The sequence below is a fragment of the Somniosus microcephalus genome, chromosome 14, assembly GCF_052327205.1.
Source record: "Somniosus microcephalus isolate GS21.2 chromosome 14, FLI_Smic_1.0, whole genome shotgun sequence".
NCBI lineage: Eukaryota > Metazoa > Chordata > Chondrichthyes > Squaliformes > Somniosidae > Somniosus > Somniosus microcephalus.
In genome coordinates this window covers 114,223,074-114,238,298 of record NC_141000.1, presented here as the reverse complement: position 1 = coordinate 114,238,298, position 15,225 = coordinate 114,223,074, and positions in this window count along the sequence as shown.

The window sequence follows — 15,225 nt, the reverse complement described above, 5'->3', positions numbered from 1 at the left end:
TTTTTGTACAAAGCGTGCAAAACAAGAGATGGGGGTTGATTTTCCTGGAGCCGTCAGGCGGGGTTTCAGGCGTGTGGGGGGAAATCCTGAATTTGTGGGTCCCGCCACCATCCCGCCCAAAACCCCGCCCCACGCAATTTTCAGGGGCGGCGTGTACCCGCCCTGTACGGTGACCCGCCGAAACCAGGCGGGAAGGGATTAGTGCCAATTAACTGCCTGTTAACAGGTAGTTAACAGGCAATTTTTAGCCTAATCCCTATTTTGAGGGGTTTCGTGTGGGACTCCCGACGGCTCCAAACCACGCCAGGTTAGAGCAGGCGGGCCATCGGGTTGAAGGAGTTGGAGGGGTCGCGATGTCGGTGCTCAGGTGAGTGATGGGTGCATGAGTGCAAAGGTAAGTGTGTTTGGTGTGTCTAAAGTGTGTAAAGAACTTTTACTTACCTGTAATTACCTTTACAGCCTTTCTTCCTGTAGCCGTCGGGAGCCCATCACTCAGCCAGAACTGAAAGCTGAACGGCTGCGATCTGTGAAAAGCGACAGCCTTCAGCTTTGAGTGCTGCTGAGAGTTCTAACTGAGGCTGTGTAGAAGGACTCATGTTAGAACTCAGACTGTCAGTGTTTCACAGCTTCAAACAGCTGTGAAACACTTATATTTCATCTGTCAAGAACTCTTGACAGATGAAATTTCCGTCTGTGACGTCACCTGTTGCTGGGTCGCCCTTAATTGGCCTGCTGAGCCCGCTGGGCGGGCTCAACAAGGTCAATCAAGGGAAAATCGCGCGGATTGGCCGGACGTCGAAGTTGGCGGGTCTAAAACCCGAAAGTTGTAGTCCCGCCTTCTTCCCGACAGCTTCAGGAAAATCAACCACATGGTGTCAGAACAGGGATTTGAAATGGACATCATTGGAGCTCCCTTGCCTCGAATGGATTGGAAATCTTTGAACTTACTTGGAGAATGGCACAAGTTGAAGCAACACGTGGAGTTGATGTTCTCAGGTACGCTGAAAAGCAAAGGGAAGGAAGAAAGATGCAGCTACCTACTCCTGTGGATCGCAGAAAAAGGGAGCGACATTTTTAACACATGGTCTCTCACCGCGGATGAAGCAAAGGTACTGAAAAGTTATTTTGACCGTTTTGAATCATATGTGACGCCCAAGACAAATACGATATTCGCTAGGTACAAGTTTCAGGAGAAAGTACAAGGAGCTAGTGAGTCGTTTCAACAGTTTGTGACTGAGTTAAAACTGCTGGTAAAGGACTGTGAATATGCAGATAAAGATGAGATGGTCAGAGACCGCATCGTGTTTGGAATACATTCAGCTAAAGTGAGAGAGAAACTTTTGAATGTTGGGTCCGGGCTAACGCTGGACAAAGCTATGGACATAGCTAGATCACACGAGATAGCCCAAGCACAGTTGAAAACCATAACTGGCACCACGAGCAGCTCATGTGAACAGACAGTGCACGCAGTTAATAGACACACACCAAAGAACACCGCCCAGAGAGCGTGTTTCAGAACAGAAGAGAGTTGTGTGGTGCCGTCCAGACACTGGCACAGCTGATGCGGCCACATACCAGGGCAGTTCGGGCACTCACTTCTGCCACACTCGCTGTGGCGCAGAGGCTTCGCCACGGCACCCGCCGCCCTGCTGCAGCACAGCGGTCTGGCCTCCACCAGATAGCTGCGCCTGCTGCACTGCCAGGCCGGCCGAGTGCCAGTGTCTCTGGCGAACATCGCGCGCCTGCCATCAGCCAGCTTGCCCGCCTTGGTGCAGCCGACACTGCCACTCCCCCAGCCAAGGTGCGACGAGCTGCTGCTGGCACTGATGCTGGCCAGCGACAGCTGCAGCAGTCAGCAGCCGGCCCCTCCCGGGACGTGCGTCGTCTAGGCCGACCCCCTAGGGCATCTGCCGACACGCCTCGGGGCCCTCATGAGCCTTCCCCCAGCCTTGTCCCAGCCACAGGGCCCAGGTTGAGGTGGAGCAGCAGGTCGGGCAGGGGCCGGGGAAGGCTGTCTAAGGACTCGCCCTCTCGGCACACCCACTAGAGTGTGGTGAGAGCGGTTTTTTATATATGGGGGGGCTTGTGTTTTGGGGGGGATTATTTTGGGAAGGCCGAAGATCAAGGCCTTGTTTGTTTTTATGGGGGTGTTTGTGTTGTGGAGGGGGGCCCTTATTTTTGTAAGGCCGATGTTGAAGGCCATTTGGATGGCCAAGTTTTGTAAGTCCTCCCCAGGTTTTGGGAGCAACAGATGTTTTTGACTGTTTTTTGGGGCTCTTGTCTGTTTTTCTGTATCATGTGGGAAGGGCCCTGAGTTTGTGAAATAAAGCGTTTTATTTATTCAGCATGTCCAGGTGTCATGTTTCAAGTGGTTGTTGCGTTAACCGGCTGAGGGCTTGCGGAGCGGCTGCCTTCAGGTGCGTACATTTCCACAGCCCATTCCCTGACAGGGGGCCTAGAAGTGTCGAGCAATAAGCCCCCGGCGGACGGCCCTTGGACCTTGTGGCTCCCTCCTGGGCTGGTACTCCTCCTCCTCCTCCTCCTCCTCCTGATGGTCCTCCTGCTCGTCCTCCTGAGGTGGTGGTGCAATGTCAGGTGGCAGTGCCTGAGTCCTGCGGATAGCCAGGTTGTGCAGCATGCAGCACACGACGACGAACTGGGAGGCTCTATCCGGCGAGTACTGTAGAGAGCCGCCGGAACGATCCAGGCAGCGGAACCGTTGCTTGAGGACGCCTATCGTTTGCTCTATGATGTTCCTTGTGGCTTGATGGCTTTCGTTGTATGCCTCCTCCGCTGGGGTCCTGGGCGCGCGGAGCGGGGTCATGAGCCATGTACACAAAGGGTAGCCCTTGTCCCCAATAAGCCATCCCCTTGGTGGAGGCTGTGCCTCGAACATGTCAGCCACAGTAGTCTGGCGCAGGATGAATGCATCGTGGCTGCTTCCTGGGAAGCGGGCATTGACAGCTAGGATGCGCTGCCTGTGGTCACACACCAGCTGTACATTGAGGGAATGGTAGCCCTTCCGGTTGCGGTAATCCTCGGCATTGTGGATAGGTGCCCGCATAGCCACATGCGTGCAGTCAATGGCGCCCTGCACCATGGGGAAGCCCGCGAACCTGCCAAATCCGACTGCACGCTGCTCCTGCCTCTGTCGGGTCATGGGGAAGGAGATGAATTGGTGTCTCCTCGCGAAAAGTGCATCGGTGACCTGCCGGATGCAGCGATGCACGGCAAACTGGGAGATGTTCGCTATGTCCCCAGCAGCGGCTTGGAAGGAGCCGCTTGCATAAAAGCTCAGAGCCACCGTGACCTTCACTTCCACCGAGAGAGACATCCTGCACATCAGCTGTGGACGCAGATCTCTGTGAAGCAGCTGGCAGATCTCTGCAACCACCTCCCTTCTGAAGCGCAGCCTCTTAACACAATGCGCCGCAGTCATGGTGAGATAGGACACCTGCTGCCGGTATTGCCTGAGTGTGTAAGGCCTACGTTGCCGACGCCTGATGGCCCCTCTGCGTCTAGGCATGGCTGGCCCTCTCTCACAGCGTCTGCGAGCCCTTCGCACATAATGCTGCAACTCAGGGTTGCACCCCCATACAGCCCCCATAATGAAGTTGAAAACAGTGAAATCACAATGAGTCAAATGTCAAAGCACTGGCCAGAAGCCAAAAATACCTCTCCTATGTTGTCCCAAATCAGTTAGCTCTGTCCCTTGGTCTCTGTCCAGAAATCCAAAGCAGTAAAGTCATTGCAGCAAAATGGCTGGGCTTTATAGGTCAGTGTAAGTGCCCTTTAATTAGCGCTCCCCGAGGCCCACAGGGCCTCTGTTGCGTTCCACTTCACAGTTCTTAGCAGCGCCACGCCCACATTGGGCAGGCACAACTGAATTTCCGGTTTGGGGCGCACAAACAGCGTTGCGCGACGATATGACGTCATAAGCTGCATGCGCACCTGAGCGGGCGCAAACACTTTGCGCCGGCGCTAAATGTCAACTGAATTTGGGCGTCGCCGCGGATCGCGCTGCGCCCGGGCGCAAAGTGCCTAGCGCTGGAAGTAGACCCCTCTTATGGCGTTAACGGCTGGCGCTATCCACTGAATTTCTAGGCCTATAACTTCTAGTTTTGTAGTTATTGAAGGCACATCAGTGTGAGAATAGCCGCTCGTAGTCTCGTCGATTCATGACGGTCAGGGCTGATCCTGTATCCAATTCCATTTTGACTTGGGACCCTGCTATCGTGAGGGTGACCCAAATGGTTCGGTGATCCTCTTTTGTGATTACGTTGTGTAGTTTGAGACAGCTTAGTCTCTTGTTCCCGGATTCACTATCACTCTTCTGGTCTTTGGAACTACTGTCCGTCATCTTTTGTACTTTCCTGTACTTTCCCTTAGCAGTCTTTTTGTTGTCGTTAGTCTTCTTCCTGGACCTGCAAACTCGTGCAATGTGTCCCATCTTTCCGCATTGCCTGCATGTTTTGTCCTTGGACCAGCAGTCCTTCTGGTCATGGGTTGTTCTGCCGCAGCGATAACATTTTTCAAATCCCCTTGTCATTTCATGGGTGCCGTATTCCTGTGGCTTTTGCTGTGTTTCCGCAGCTCCCCTTGCTGCTGCTTCGTACGATACTGCCACGCTGAAAGCCTTATCTAGCGTCAGCTCTTTCTCTGAGAGTAACCTCTTCTGGGTTCCTTCACTCAGGAGTCCACAGACAAATTTGTCCCGTAGGGTACCTGCCAGTCCTGCTCCGAACTGGCAGTGCTTTGATAGCTTGCGTAGTTCCGTAAGGTAATCAGCATTGCTCTCATCTTTATGCTGATTTCTCTTGTGGAATTTAAATCTTTCTGCTATCAGCAGCGGTGTAGGATTTAAGTGTTCCTGTAGGATATCAACAATTTCGTTAAAACTCTTCTCCATCGGTTTGACTGGAGTGATCAGGTTCCGCAATAGGCCGTACGTTCTTGCGCCCATTAAGTTTAGTAGTACCGATGCCTTTTCTCGTCGGCTACTTCATTTGCCTTGCAATATACTTCGACTCTTTCCACATACGTGGTCCAGTCTTCTATTGCATTATCGAAGGCAGTGATATTGCCAGTCTTTGCCATCTTGGAGATCTAAGATGGCGCCTCCCGCGCTTTGCCTTCTTCCCCGATTGAACAAAATGGCGCCTCCCGTGCTTTGCCTTCTTCCCCGCTGGATTAAGATGGCGCCTCCCGCGCTTTCTGCCTTTTCCGCTGCTGCCAGCGCTGTTGCTGGCGTTTTTATGCCTTGATGGCGACGCCCTATGGTCTTCGCATGCTTCCCCCCGCGCTGCTGCCAACGCCGCTCTCCGCGGACCCCGTGGCAAACTGCAGCTCCTCGCGGCTTTCTGCGCTTCTAATTTCTTTTTCTTTTATTTTAATTACTGTTCCCGTCATCAGAGCAGACCCTATGGGACACTTCCCTCCCTCTTCTCGGGTCTGTATGCTACCTGGCTTCGTAGCACCGGCCGTGCCCTGTGTGCTCCACCCTCTCTCTCTCTCTCCTCTTCCCGACAACGCTGCTCGGCCCCGTTGAAAAGCCACCCGATCGAGCTCTAGCCCGCCGCAGCCCAGGAAGGATACTGCCTGCCACCAGCCTGATTAGCTGGAACACCATAGACTGGATAACCAAGCCCAGCTCTCGACAGCCTCTCCTGCAAATCTTCGAATTCAATGAATCAGAGGGCGGTTGCCCACGGTCAACACCCGTTTCTTCTGTTTATTTTTTTTTTTCTTTTTGGATTTCTTCCTTCTGGCTTCGACCTCTAATAACTTCGCTTCAGGGATGGATCCCCGTGAGGTGGTGCAGAACTGTAGGTAAGTTCGGATCTGTTCGTCGCCAATGTAATGTCCGTGTGTAATTGAGACACGGACTGCAGAAGTTGGTTATAACAGGTGTTTACTGAATGGAGACAAAACTGGAACCTACTATACAAAGTTACTACACAGGCTTATATACAGGGGTGGTCACTACTGGTACTGCAGTATACAGGGGCTGCAGAATATAGTTCCTTCTTCAAGGTACATACACTACAATTCCCTTACCTAATAAAAATCTATCATTCTCAGTCTTGAAAGTTTCAATTGCCTTTTGGAAGGGAAAAGTTCTAGATTTCTACTACTCTGTGTGAAAAAGTGCTTCCTGATTTCACTCCTAAATGATCTAACTCTAATTTTTAGATTGTGCCCTCTTGTTCTTAACTCCCCCACCAACAGATTTATTGCCCATCTCTACTTGTCCTGAGAAGGTGGTGGAGGGTCTTCTTCTTGAACACATATATTCAGGACCTCTCTGGCCACAGGGGATGTGCCAGAGGACTGGAGAACCGCTAATGTAGTACCATTATTCAAGAAGGGTAGTAGGGAAAAACCGGGGAACTACAGGCCAGTGAGCCTAACATCAGTGGTAGGAAAATTATTGGAAAAAATTCTGAGGGACAAAATTTGTCTCCACTTGGAGAGGCAAGGATTAATCAGGGATAGTCAACATGGCTTTGTCAAGGGAAGATCATGTCTGACTAATTTGATTGAATTTTTTGAGGGGGTGACTAGGTGTGTGGCTGAGGGTAACGCAGTGGATGTGGTATACATGGATTTCAGTAAGGCCTTCGATAAAGTCCCGCACAGGAGACTGGTCAAGAAGGTAAGAGCCCATGGAATCCAGGGTGCCTTGGCACATTGGATACAAAACTGGCTTAGTGGCAGAAGGCAGAGGGTGATGGTCGAAGGTTGTTTTTGTGACTGGAAGCCTGTGGCCAGTGGGGTACCACAGGGATCGGTGCTGGGTCCCTTGCTGTTTGTGGTCTACATTAATGACTTGGATATGAATGTAAAAGGTATGATCAGTAAGTTCGCGGATGATACAAAAATTGGTAGGGTGGTGAATAGCGAGGAGGGTAGCCTCAGTCTGCAGGACGATATAGATGGGTTGGTCAGATGGGCGGAACAGTGGCAAATGGAATTTAACCCGGAAAAGTGCGAGGTGATGCACTTTGGGGGGACTAACAAGGCAAAGGAATACACAATGAATGGAAAGACCCTAGGCAAGACGGAGGGTCAGAGGGATCTGGGTGTGCAAGTACACAGATCCCTGAAGGCGGCGGAACAGGTGGATAAGGTGGTAAAAAAGGCATATGGGATACTTGCCTTCATTAGCCGAGGCATTGAATATAAGAGCAAGGAGGTTATGATGGAGCTGTATAAAACACTGGTTAGGCCACAGCTGGAATACTGTGTGCAGTTCTGGTCGCCACACTACAGGAAGGATGTGATCGCGTTAGAAAGGGTGCAGAGGAGGTTCACCAGGATGTTACCAGGGCTGGAGCGCTTCAGCTATGAAGAGAGACTGGGCAGATTGGGTTTGTTTTCCTTGGAGCAGAGGAGGCTGAGGGGGGACATGATTGAGGTGTACAAAATTATGAGGGGCATAGATAGGATGGATGCTGAGGAGCTTTTTCCCTTAGTAGAGGGGTCAATAACTAGGGGGCATAGATTCAAGGTAAAGGGCGGGAGGTTTAGAGGGGATTTGAGAAAGAACTTTTTCACCCAGAGGGTGGTTGGAGTCTGGAACTCACTGCCTGAAAGGGTTGTGGAGGCAGGAACCCTCACAACATTTAAGAAGCATTTGGATGAGCACTTGAAATGCCATAGCATACAAGGCTACGGACCAAATGCTAGAATATGGGATTAGATTAGACAGGGCTTGATGGCCGGTGCGAACACGATGGGCCGAAGGGCCTCTATCCGTGCTGTATTACTCTATGACTCTATGACTCTATGAGATGCACTCTTTGTGGTGTTGATACTTCCATGATGGCGTTGGGTAGGATTTTGACCCAACGATGATGAAGAAATGGCGGTGAGGTATATCGAAGTCAGAATAGTGAGTGACTTGGAGATGATGGTTTCCCCACAACATTGAGGCTCATCCTTCTCAGTGGCAGCGGTCGCGTGGTTAAGTGGTACTGTCGAAGTAAATTTCAGTGAATGACTGAGGTGCATCCTGTCAATTGAACATACTTATTCTATGACTAACACAGATGTAGTTAAGTAGAATGTTTACAATCACTTAACACAGGTGATGTCATTAGCCTGCTCTGCTTAGTCGAAAAGTTTTCAAAATGAAATAGTTTTGAAAAGATAAATCGCCCCAGAAAAAAGCTGGCCTTTATTGTGGGCGAGTGCAGAAAATCGTGTGGGAAACATTCCCCTAGTTCTTGATAAAGTGTTTTGACCCGAAACGTTGACTCTAATTTCTCTCCACGGATGTTGCCTGGCCTGCTGAGTTTTTCCAGCATTTTCTGTTGTTATTTCGGATTTCCAGCATCTGCAGTATTTTGCTAACCCCTAGTTCCACTGGAACTGACGGCAGGCATTCTAAACATCCGCTCAAATATTTCATCGCGTGTTGATAGCAAGAAGCATAATTAATGCTTTAGCAACGTTGGAAACTATGAGGCGGATAATTGAAACTAAAAAAAAAAATTCTTCGGCTGCTAGACCGAGGCCTGCACCAATGATTTCCCATGAATTTTCCCAGTAATCTCACTTACATCATAAAGTCAAATGCTACTCGTTTCTAAATCCACAACACATTCTCCTGCACTATAAACAAAAAATTCTTAGGCAAACTACACATAGAAAAATGTACTCTGCAGTTATGTAACATATCATAGTTCCTCACCAATACTATGAGTAAGCAGATAATATCTGTGATTTTAGCTACAGGAATAAAGGGTTGCCCACAAAACAATTCATTTTACGCAGCAGGAAGAGAGGTGATAGTCTATTGTTATCCACAGCCAATTTTCACTGTGCATCTATTGAGAAACCCATGTGGTGAAATCAGACTGTGCATCATTAGCGTACAAATGTTTAACTCATTCATGCAAAAGTCTTCTCTCTTATTCTTCAAGAGTCACTGACCCAGCTAAAATAAACAAGCTCCATTAAAAGGGCTGGATTTTCCCTGCGGAAGCTGGGTGGCGGCGGGGGAGCTGGATGGCGGCTTCCGATCCCGCTCCTGTCTGCAGCCGCTCCCTCAAAAAGATTTTCCGTAGCTTGGCCTTGTTAAGCCCGCCCTGTGGGGTTCCTGGCCAATTAACAGGAAACGGGTCTGATGACGTCATTTGATGACGCATCATCAGCCGGTTTCCTTACAGGGACCACGGCCACATTGAGTCTGTCAGTTGTGCTGTCAGTGTTCTGCAGCATTCAGGTGCTGCCAACACTGAAAAGCACTGCACAAAGGCATGGATGAAGGTTTCAGTAGCGGATGAGCTGAGGCAAGGATGGAGACAGGCGATGTTACAGACGTGGAAATACGCGGTCTTAGTTATGTTGCGGATAAGTGGCCGGAAGCTCATTTCAGGGTCAAATATGGCACCAAGGTTGCAAAGTCTGGTTCAGCCTCTGACAGATGTTAGGGAGAGGGATGGAGTCGGTGGCTAGGGAACGGAGTTTGTGGCGGGGACCGAAAACAACGGCTTCGGTCTTCCCAATATTTAATTGGAGAAAATTTCTGCTCATCCAGAACTGGATGTCGGACAAGCAGTCTGAGAATTTAGAGACCGTGGAGGGGTTGAGAGAAGTGGTGATGAGATAGAGCTGGGTGTCGTCAGCGTACATGTGGAAACTGACGCTGTGTTTTCGGATGATGTCACCAAGGGGCAGCATGTAGATGAGAAATAGGAGGGGGCCAAGGATTCCTCTAATTTTAATTCCTCTAAAATTATTTGTGTTTTCATTGAGTCAGGTGCCACGAATTTTCCCAGTAATCTCACTTACGTCATAAAGTCAAATGCTACTCGTTTCTAAATCCACAACACACCCTACAGCACTATAAATAACAAAAAATTCTTAGGCAAACTACGCATAGAAAAATGTACTCTGCAGTTATGCAACATATCATAGTTCCTCACCAATACTATGAGTAAGCAGATAATATCTGTGATTTTAACCACAGGAATAAAGGGTTGCCCACAGAACAATTCATTTTACGCAGCAGGAAGAGAGGTGATAGTCTTGTTATCCACAGCCAATTTTCACTGTGCATCTATTGCGAAACCCATGTGGTAAAATCGGACTGTGCATCATTAGCGTACAAATGTTTAACTCATTCATGCAGAAGTTTTCTCTCTTATTTTCCAAGAGTCACTGACCCAGCTAAAACAAACAAGCTCCATTAAAAGGGCTGGATTTTCCCTGCGGAGGCGGGATGGCGGTGGGGGAGCTGGATGGCGGCTTCCGGTCCCGCTCCTGTCTGCAGCCGCTCCCTCAAAAAGATTTTCCGTAGTTTGGCCTTGTTAAGCCCGCCCTGTGGGCTTCCTGGCCAATTAACAGGAAACGGGTCTGATGATGTCATTTGATGACGCATCATCAGCCGGTTTCCGTACAGGGACCACGGCCACATTGAGTCTGTCAGTTGTGCTGTCAGTGTTCTGCAGCATTGAGCTGCTGCAAACACTGAAAAGCACTGCACAAAGGCATGGATGAGGGTTTCAGTAGCAGATGAGCTGAGGCAAGAATGGAGACAGGCGATGTTACGGAGGTGGAAATAGGTGGTCTTAGTTATGCTGCGGATAAGTGGTCGGCAGCTCATTTCAGGGTCAAATATGACACCAAGGTTGCGAACAGTCTGGTTCAGCCTCAGACAGATGTTAGGGAGCGGGATGGAGTCGGTGGCTAGAGAACGGAGTTTGTGGCGGGAACCGAAAGCAATGGCTTCGGTCTTCCCAATATTTAATTGGAGAAAATTTCTGCTCATCCAGAATTGGATGTCGGACAAGCAGTCTGAGAATTTAGAGACCGCGGAGGGGTCGAGAGAAGAGGTAGTGAGGTAAAGCTGGGTGTTGTCAGCGTACATGTGGAAGCTGACACTGTGTTTTCGGATGATGTCGCCAAGGGGCAGCATGTAGATGAGAAATAGGAGGGGGCCAAGGATTCCTCTAATTTTAATTCCTCTAAAATTATTTGTGTTTTCATTGAGTCAGGTGCCACGAATTTTCCCAGTAATCTCACTTATGTCATAAAGTCAAAAGCTTCTCGTTTCTAAATCCACAACACATCCTACAGCACTATAAATAAAAAATTCTTAGGCAAACTACGAATAGAAAAATGTACTCTGCAGTTATGCAACATATCATAGTTCCTCACCAATACTATGAGTAAGCAGATAATAGCTGTGATTTTAACCACAGGAATAAAAGGTTGCACACAGAACAATTCATTTTACGCAGCAGGAAGAGAGGTGATAGTCTCTTGTTATCCACAGCCAATTTTCACTGTGCATCTATTGAGAAACCCATGTGGTGAAATCGGACTGTGCATCATTAGCAAATGTTTAACTCATTGATGCAGAAGTTTTCTCTCTTATTTTTCAAGAGTCACTGACCCAGCTAAAATAAACAAGCTCCATTAAAAGGGCTGGATTTTCTCTGCAGAGGCGGGATGGCGGCGGGTGAGCTGGATGGCAGCTTCCGATCCCGCTCCTGTCTGCAGCCGCTCCCTCAAAAAGATTTTCCGTAGTTTGGCCTTGTTAAGCCCGCCCTGTGGGGTTCCTGGCCAATTAACAGGAAACGGGTCTGATGACGTCATTTGATGATGCATCATCAGCCGACTTCTTTACAGGGACCACGGCCACATTGAGTCTGACAGTTGTGCTGTCAGTGTTCTGCAGCATTGAGGTGCTGCCAACACTGAAATGCACTGGACAAAGGTGTTACATTGTTATAGTATCACATCGTTAAATGGAACTACTTTGGTATGGAACTACTTTGGTATGGTGTAGTTATATTGCTATGTGGCACACTGTGCACGGGCAGTGCACAGTGCAGCGTCGGACATCTTGTATCACTCCGCACCATGCGGCAGCACTGTAACAAAGCAGAAATACAGCTGAGTAAAAGCACTAACTAAAATGAACTAAAAGTGTCTGTAATATATATAGTACTTGCTGGAGTGCCCGGCGGTGCCAAGGCTTTTTTGAGGGCATGTTGTTGTTGGAAGAGAGAGAGAGCAACTGGGGGGAAGAGAGAGAGCGACTGGGGGGAAGAGATAGAGCGACTGGGGGGAAGAGAGAGAGCGACTGGGGGGAAGAGAGAGAGCGACTGGAGGGAAGAGAGAGAGCCACTGGGGGGAAGAGAGAGAGCCACTGGGGGGAAGAGAGAGCGCGACTGGGGGGAAGAGAGAGAGCGACTGGGGGGAAGAGAGAGAGTGACTGGGGGGAAGAGAGAGAGCGACTGGGGGGAAGAGAGAGAGCGACTGGGGGGAAGAGAGAGCGACTGGGGGGAAGAGAGAGAGCGACGGGGGGAAGAGAGAGAGCGACTGGGGGGAAGAGAGAGAGCGACTGGGGGAAGAGAGAGAGCGACTGGGGGGAAGAGAGAGAGCGACTGGGGGGAAGAGAGAGAGCGACGGGGAAGAGAGCGAGCGACTCGGGGGAGAAGAGAGAGAGAGACTGGGGGGAGAGAGAGAGAGACGGGGGAGAGAGAGAGACTGGGGAGAGAGAGAGAGAGAGACTGGGGGAGAGAGAGATAGAGACTGGGGGGAGCGAGAGAGAGACTGTTGGAGAGAGAGAGAGAGACTGGGGGAGAGAGACAGAGACGGGGGGAGAGAGAGAGAGAGAAACTGGGGGAGAGAGAGACTGGGGGGGGAGAGAGACTGGGGGGAGAGAGAGAGAGGGGGCGAGAGAGAGAGGGGGAGGGAGGGGGCAGAGAGAGAGAGGGGGGAGGGAGGGAGGGAGGGAGGGGGGAGGGAGGGAGGAGGAAGGGAGGGGGGATGGAGGGGGCAGAGAGAGGGGGGGAAGAGAGGGGGAGGGAGGGGGCGGGGAGAGAGGGGGAGGGAGGGAGCGGGGAGAGGGGGAGGGAGGGGGCAGGGAGAGAGGGGGAGGGAGGGGGCAGGGAGAGAGGGGGAGGGAGGGGGCAGAGAGAGGGGGAGAGAGGGGGAGGGAGGGGGCAGAGAGAGAGGGGGGAGAGAGTGGGAGGGAGGGGGCAGAGAGAGGGGGAGAAAGAGAGGGGGAGGGAGGGGGGGAGAGAGAGAGGGGGAGGGAGGGGGGAGAGAGAGAGGGGGAGGGAGGGGGAGAGAGGGGGGAGGGAGGGGGGAGAGAGAGAGGGGGAGGGAGGGGGGAGAGAGGGGGAGGGAGGGGGGAGAGAGAGAGGGGGAGGGAAGGGGAGAGAGATGGGGAGGGAGGGGGCAGAGAGAGGGGGAGAGAGAGAGGGGGAGGGAGGGGGCAGAGAGAGAGAGGGAGAGAGAGGGTGAGGCGGGGGAGAGAGAGAGGGTGAGGCAGCGGGGAGAAACAAGGGGAGAGGGGGAGGAGGGGGGAGGGAGGGGGGAGGGAGGGGAGGGGGGAGAGGGGAGGGGGTGAGGAGAGAGAGACAGAGGGAAGGAGAGAGAGAGGGTGAGTGGCCCGTGGCCGCAAATGGAGCCAAGCCCTGGGAACGGGCGTGAGCCGGCTTGAGGCTGTGAGCGAGGGCCGGGCCCGGTTGCCGGGGTAACCCTTCCCCCCCTCCTGAGCCCCTCCCCCCGCCCTCCCGAGCCCCACTCTCCGCCCTCCCGAGCCCCGCCCTCCCGAGCCGGCTTGAAGACCGCCGATTGCGGCTGGGTCTGCGCTGGAGCCAAGCCCCGGGAACGGGCGTGAGCCGGCTTGAGGCTATGAGAGAGGGCCGGGCCCGGTTGCCGGGGTAACCCTTCCCCCCCTTCCCGCCCTCCCGAGCCCCGCCCCCCGCCCGAGCCGGCTTCAAGATCGCCGATTCGCTCGTGCTCCGGGCCAACATTGATGCGCACGCTGACTCCCGCCCCACGCGCCTTTACTAAGATGGCAGCGATAGCTACGCTCGCCTCAGTCCCGCGCTGCCAGCCTTTAGAAAGATGGCGGCGATCGCGGGCCGCTTGTTGAGCGGGACGGGAGGTGCGTAGCTCGGGCGTGGCTGGGCAACAGAGGCCCAGGCTTCGAGGCCTGCAAAAATGGTGAAAGGTAGGAAAATTATAGAGGTTAGAGAAAAGATTTACAAATTAATTAACTTTTTTAAAAAACAATTTGTCTTTTAAAAGCAACTTTTTTTTTTGCTGGATATCTAGATTTGAAAAGAAACACGCAGAAAGTGGGAAAAAGAAATGAAGAGTTTGGAATCAAGATGGCGGCCACTCACCTCAACTCAGAAGCATTAGGCCCGCCCACAAATGCAGCAATTGGTCAACCGTCAGGTCACTGAACTGTAGGATTGGCCAATCGTCACGTCACTCGACTCTAGGATGGCCCGTCCACACACGCAATGAACCCGCCCCCGTGACGCAGCGATTGGTTGACCGTCGGGTCGCTCGACTGTACGATTGGTCAACCTTTACGTCACTCGATGCTAATGAGCGGATAATGAGCGGAATTTTGAACGTTATTTGTATACCGTCGGCACAATTTTTGCCCGACCAAAAAGTAAATACGCCTATGAGAGTCCCCTAATGATAAGCTTTCTTTTGATACAACATGGATTTACAAAAGGTAAATCATGCTTGACTAATCTACTGGAATTTTTTGAGGATGTAACTGGTAAAATAGATAAGGGAGAACCAGTGGATGTGGTGTATTTGGACTTTCAGAAGGCTTTCGATAAGGTCCCACACAAGAGATTAGCGTGCAAAATTAAGGCACATGGGATTGGGGGCAAGGTATTGACTTGGATAGAGAACTGGTTGGCGGACAGAAAGCAAAGAGTTGGAATAAACGGGTCGTTTTCCAAGTGGCAGGCAGTGACTAGTGGGGTACCGCAAGGATCGGTCCTAGGACCCCAGCTGTTCACAATATATATTAATGATCTCGATGAGGGAATTGGATGTAATATCTCCAAATTTGCAGACGACACAAAGCTGGGCGGGAGGGTAAGCTGCGAGGAGGATGTCGGGAAAATCCAGTACAATTTGGACAGATTGGGTGATTGGGCAGAAACATGGCAAATGCACTATAATGTGGATAAATGTGAGGTTATCCACTTTGGTGGCAAAAACAGGAAGGCAGATTATTATTTGAATGGCAATAGATTGGGAGAAGGGGAAGTGCAAAGAGACCTGGGTGTCCTTGTGCACCAGTCGCTGAAGGTAAGCATGCAGGTGCAGCAGGCGGTTAAGAAGGCAAATGGTATGTTGGCCTTCGTAGCAAGAGGGTTCGAGTACAGGAACAAGGATGTCTTGCTACAGTTGTACAGGGCCTTGGTGAGACCGCACCTT